We start from the raw sequence: 6,168 nt of genomic DNA on the forward strand, positions 1-6,168 counted from the left end.
TCCTAGAAAAAACTGTAGAATCAAATAGAAAGGATTGGGCAATAAAAGCAGATGATGCTTTATAGGCTTATAGGATTGTATATAAAACACCTATAGAAACATCTCCTTACAGACTTGTATATGGAAAAAATTGTCATTTACTGCTTGAACTCGAGCATAAAGCGTTCTGGGCAATAAAATTCCTAAACTATGATCTTAAACTTGCAGGTGAGAAAAACTTGATGCAACTGAATAAGTTAAATGAGTGGCGAGCGAATGCTTACGAGAACTTGAGACTATATAAAGAAGTGACAAAGCAGTGCCACGATGCTCGTTTGAAGCAACCCAAACAATTCACAGTTGGAGATCTTGTCCTTTTATACAATTCAAAGCTCAAGTTGTTTCCCGAAAAGCTGAAATCAAGATGGTCAAGCCCATTTGTAGTACAAACTATTTTCTCATACGGTACGATAGAGGTAACCTATCCAACATATGGCACATTTAAGGTAAACGATCATCGACTCAAACTTTATAGTGGTGACAAATTTAGAAATGATAGAAAGGAGCTTCGACTCCTTGAACCTTCGTAACTGTGAGCACAAGGTAAGTCGAGCTTAGAGTTTAAATAAGCACTTCTCAGGAGGCGACCCGAGTGTAAACACTACTAATTTTCTTAATTTTATTTAATGTTATTTTTAAATTAATTAATTTTCAAAATTAAAAAAAATATCTTTGACCCACATGGCCTGGACACATGGGTGTGTCCCAAGATGTATACACTAAAAGGGGTTTGATAGTGAGTTATACGGCCTGACGACATGACCCATACGGCCTGGACACACAGGCGTGTCCTTGGCCGTGTGGATCCTGGGACTTAATTTCTCAAAAATTCGATGGAGACACGGCTTAAAATATTTTACACGGTCATGTGAAACCTAGAGCTAATATTTTTTTCATTTTTTAAAATCAAATCAGAGAGTTACATGGGTAAAGTACATGGCCATGTGCAAGACACGGCTGAGCTACATGGGTGTGTGGGATTTCACACGAGCGTGGGAGAAGCGAAGGTGATTGCAAATGGTCGTGTGACATGATCGTGTGGAACACATGGCCTAGAAACACAGGCATGTTGGAGGCCATATAAAGACTGGTTGGTATTTTCAATCGCACACGAGCTGAGAAGGAACCACATGGGGGTGTGACACGGCCGTGTGGCCCAACACAGGCCCTTACATGACTGTGTCCCCCTTTTTAACCCCCAACCCTAACTTTTTTTTACTACCTTCATCTTCCCCAGAATCTCACCTACAAACCCTAGTCGCTGCTCACCCACAGCCTCACTACCATATTTGCCATCCGACTTTCCATAGTTCAGTCCGTCCTCTTCCCCTTCACGAGTAGTCTCCCCTCTTGCCCCCAACCTTTCTCCCTTTCTTTCATACGTCAACCCACCTGCGGCCCCAACCCTTTACCCTCATCATTCCCCCTCTCCCTTCCCTTCACTTTCCCTCATTTCTTTTCCAGTCCTAGCACAGCCCTCCCACCCCTTCCTTTTGTAACACCCTTTACCTGTATTCAACGCCGGATCATGGAACGAGGCATGCTATTTCTCAAAATTAAGGTGCAACAGACACAAAGCCGGAACACATGCCCATGGCGCAGACCTTGTGTCACGCACGGCCTAGACACGTGCCCGTGTATCTACCCGTGTGGACAAAAATAAGGTTATTTACCAAGCCATTTTGCCACCCTTTAATGCACACACCTACACAACATAACATAGCACTAATTCAAGCATAACATACAACCAAATCAGCCATAACCAAGACATCAACACATCATTCACATCTACCATTTATTATACACAACAGCACATACTTATCAACTCAAATCATGTAACTCCCACATCCATGAAAGGCATCATCATATAAATTACTTATACCAATAGTAGCCAATTTCAAATGGCCTTATACAAAATGAACTTTCAACCAATATAAGCCAACATAGTTGGCCAAATTAATTATGACACATAATAAAATGACCAAGTTCCGTATACATGCTAGAACTCAAAATGTTAAAATCATTGATATCAAAATAATTGTTGATAGTGTGAGTGGATCTTCGACGATCTCCGATCCTCGAGCTAGCTTGGTGACACTCTAAGAAAAGGGAAAGAAAGGGGAGTAAGCTATAAAGCTTAGTAAGTTCCTATGCAAATAATAAGCATCATAACCACACATTTAACATAAAATTAACATGATGAAAATTAGCATGAATGTTATCAAAATCTCATAGTCATAACTTACTCAATCACAATCCTACCAAGGGTTTCATCACATATCGAGTTCATTACGTATGAGTTTTATGTACATACCTGTATCAACTCGCAACATAACCATAGTCTTTCACAATTTTGACATTCCCTCTGAACACTCTAAATATTAACGGATAATAAAAAATCTTGCACATAAGTGCCACACATGTAGCCAAAGCTACCTCACATCTTATAATACAGATAGGCTCTTTTTTGAGCTACTCATGGGTCTGCTCACACAAGCTGTCAGTTACTACGTAGCTACATAGTGCTGCTCACACAAGCTGTCAGGTGTCCGCACATATGCCAGACTACCCAGCCACTGGTAGGATGTACGAGACTAGCACCCGGATCACATAAACACATGGGTTCCCAGCGACAAGTTACTCGTATCCTATTCTATTCCTAAGGTTCAACTGGGATTTCTCGCTTGTCAGAACTTTTGTCGAATACATTCAAAGATTCAATCACAATTCATACAATATTAAAGCATTTAAAACATAAATAAAACAATGCATTATTTACATACGAACTTACCTCGGTACAAAATAGTAGAATTTGACCTAATCGTCAAACACTTTGCTTTTCTCCTGATCTAGGTCCAAACCTCATTTTTCTTGATCTATAACAAAAAATTTAACTCATTTAATACTCACATTGTTCAATTCAGTCCAAAAATCATATTATGGTAAATTACATTTTTCCCCTAATGTTTCACATTTTTACAATTTAGTCCCTAGGCTTGTAAAATGAAATGTATTCCATTTCTTCAAAACCCAAGCCTAGCCGAACCATTTTCATACTTATACCAGCCCACATTTTCCACTTAATCACACTTTTACTACTCATTTTTGTAACTTTTACAAATAAGTCCTTTTTAACATTTCCATAAAAAATCACATCGCAAAAGTTTTTTTTTTCTTACATCTAACTTACATTTTCTACCATTAGACATCAAAATACACAATTTTCTATCATGTGTAAAAAATTAGACTTTGATTATTGATAAGTCATAATTTATACATATTTTTATCCCATGCTTAGCATATTTTTGGATGAATTATCATCAGATTTGTGGAATTCGATGCTCCTAATCCTTTAATTTCATGTTTTATACTTAGGTGACCATAGGAGAGTAAAAAGAGCGAGAAACGGGCCAAAAACGAAGAAAATGGATCAATGTGGGAAATCAACACGGCCTGGACTTCTTCACACGGGTAGTTCACACGCCCGTGTCTATTTAACAGATTGCAACACGGCCTAAGCCACCTCACACGGGTGTGTCCTTGTCAAGCCCAAGCCTAGTTCTATTCAGAAAAGGCCACTCTTGAGGGTTTTGAAGTATTCTAAAGCCTATATAAACACCCCAATAGCTACCTAGAAAGAACACACGGAGTAGGAGGCAAGGAATTACTTGAAGAAAGCCGATTGATCCATCTTAGAAGTCGGATTATCCTTCAAGGCTGAAGATCTCCCTTCAATTTCCTTTGGGATTTTTGGGTTTCTTTATGTTTTGTTATTATTCTTCTTCTGAGATGTTTTCTTTTACACTTATGAGCTAAATCCCTTAAAGACCTAAGGGGAATGAAACTTAAGACGGATCTTGTTATTATTTTCTGAATTGTATGATAAATATTTGACTTGTTCTTAATTATGAGTTCTTAATTCTTGCTTTAATATTCCAAGATATTGATTCAAGTATTGATGTGCTTATTTAGAGGAGCAAAAGTCCCTGTCTAAGAGTAGATCTATCATAATTGAGCGAAGTTGATTGCACGCCTAGAGATAGGGTGACATAATTTTGTCGAATTAGGGTGAAACCTAATAAAGGAATCTATAGGACGAGTTAATGCAACATTAGGGGCTTTAATTAGAAAGAGATTTTAATTAATCAACCTAGGGTTAGATGTTGTTAGTCTCGAGAGAGATAATAATAAAACTTAGGGATTTCTACGGATCAAGTCAAGTGAATAAATCGTCTGATTCAAAGTCAAATAACAAATAAAGTCTAGGTGGATTTTTCCCTTGGGTATTGTTCAAATCAATCAGTTTTTCCTAAAAGTATTTCCCCAATTTTCCTCCTGTGCATTCTTAGTTTAGTTAATTAATTTAGATAAAACATACCACTTTATTTTTAGGCTAGATAATAAAAAGAGAGTTAATACTAGTACTTTTAGTTCCTTTGGGTTTGACATCCTGGTCTTGCCATAAGCTATACTACTGTTCGATAAGGTGCGCTTGCCTTTGTCGTGGTAATAGTTAGTTTTTAAGAACGGACATTCATAAATTATAAAACTTATCGCGATTTGTTCACATCAAGTTTTTGGCGCCATTATTGGGGAGCTAAAATATTAGGAACGCTCAATTTTTATTACTTTAGCCATTTACTTTATTGCAATTTAAATTTTATTTTTGTTTTGTTAATTTTACTAAATTTTCTTTTTCCTTCTGGCAGGTTTTTATAGTTTATGACTAGAAGAAACCCGTCGGGACCATTACTTTTTGTTAGTGAGATCGATCGCACAGCTCGCAGAAATTGAAGAGAAATAAGGCAGAGCCTAAGATACACAGAGGAAGAGCAAGAAGACGATATTTCCACCACAACCGAGGAGATGGCTGAAAATCAGGAAAACCCGCTACCTGTTGCAATTGTTGCTGATCCAGTGAATCAGAATCCTGTTCCGCGCACTATGTATGATTATGCTAAACCTATTTTAACAGGAACTGAGTCAAGTATAGTTAGACTTACTGTTCCTGCAAATAATTTTAAACTGAAACCTAACACGATTCAAATGATACAACAGTTTGTTCAATTTGATGGTTTGCAGGACGATGACCCAAACACTCATTTGGCAATTTTTTTGGAATTCTGTGACACTTTTAAAATCAATGATGCTTCTGATGATACCATTCACCTTCGGTTGTTTCCTTTTTCATTGAGGAACAAAGCTAAATAGTGGCTGAACTCACCACGAGGGTCAATCACTACTTGGGAACAAATGACAGAAAAATTCTTACTTAAATATTTTCCACCGGTTAAAACAGCTAAATTGAGGAATGATATCTCTTCTTTTGTGCAAATGGATCTCGAAACACTCTATGATGCATAGGAGAGATACAAGGATCTTTTGAGAAGGTGCCCTCACCATGGGTTACCTCTATGGCTACAGGTTCAGAAGTTTTACAATGGTGTGAACCCCTCAACAAGGCAACTTATCGACGCAGCCGCCGGTGGAACTTTAAACAACAAAACACCTGAAGGGGCCTATGAATTTATTGAAGAGATGTCGCTGAATAACTATCAGTGGCAAGTCATGAGAGCAAAGCCAACAAAAGCAACCGGTGTTTTCAATCTCGACGCGGTTACTATGCTATCTAACCAGGTAGAACTGTTAAATAAAAAGATTGATGGTTTGTATGGTTCTACACAGGTACATCCAGTGATGAGGTGCGATTCTAATGGAGGAGGAGTACACACAGAATATCAATCCTTTAACCCTAGCATCGAGGAAGAACAAGTTCAATATATGGGTAACAATAATTCTAGACCTCAAAATAACCCATATAGTAACACTTATAATGCAGGTTCGAGGAGCCATCCCAATTTCTCGTGGAGTGGTCAAGGAAATCAAAGGCCACAACATCCTCCGGGTTTTCAACAACCACCTTACCAACAGGAAAAGAAGCCGAACCTTGAGGAGATGCTAACAAAGTTTATCTCGGTGTCAAAAACTCGCTTTCAGAATACCGAAACAGCACTTAAGAATCAACAAGCATCGATCCACGGGCTTGAAACTCAGATAGGACAACTCGCTAAACTAATTTCTGAACGACAACAAGGTAGTTTGACGAGTAACACTGAATCTAACCCAAGG

General features: G+C 38.1%; 1 non-coding gene across 1 annotated transcript; it reads right to left on the bottom strand.

Moving 5' to 3' along the window:
• Positions 1–5,340: 5,340 nt before the first annotated feature.
• LOC128287323 (small nucleolar RNA R71) lies at positions 5,341–5,447 on the bottom strand. The gene has a single exon (XR_008278023.1). It is a non-coding gene; the product is annotated as a small nucleolar RNA R71 (small nucleolar RNA).
• Positions 5,448–6,168: the final 721 nt, after the last annotated feature.

The sequence above is a fragment of the Gossypium arboreum genome, chromosome 13 (genome assembly GCF_025698485.1).
Source record: "Gossypium arboreum isolate Shixiya-1 chromosome 13, ASM2569848v2, whole genome shotgun sequence".
NCBI lineage: Eukaryota > Viridiplantae > Streptophyta > Magnoliopsida > Malvales > Malvaceae > Gossypium > Gossypium arboreum.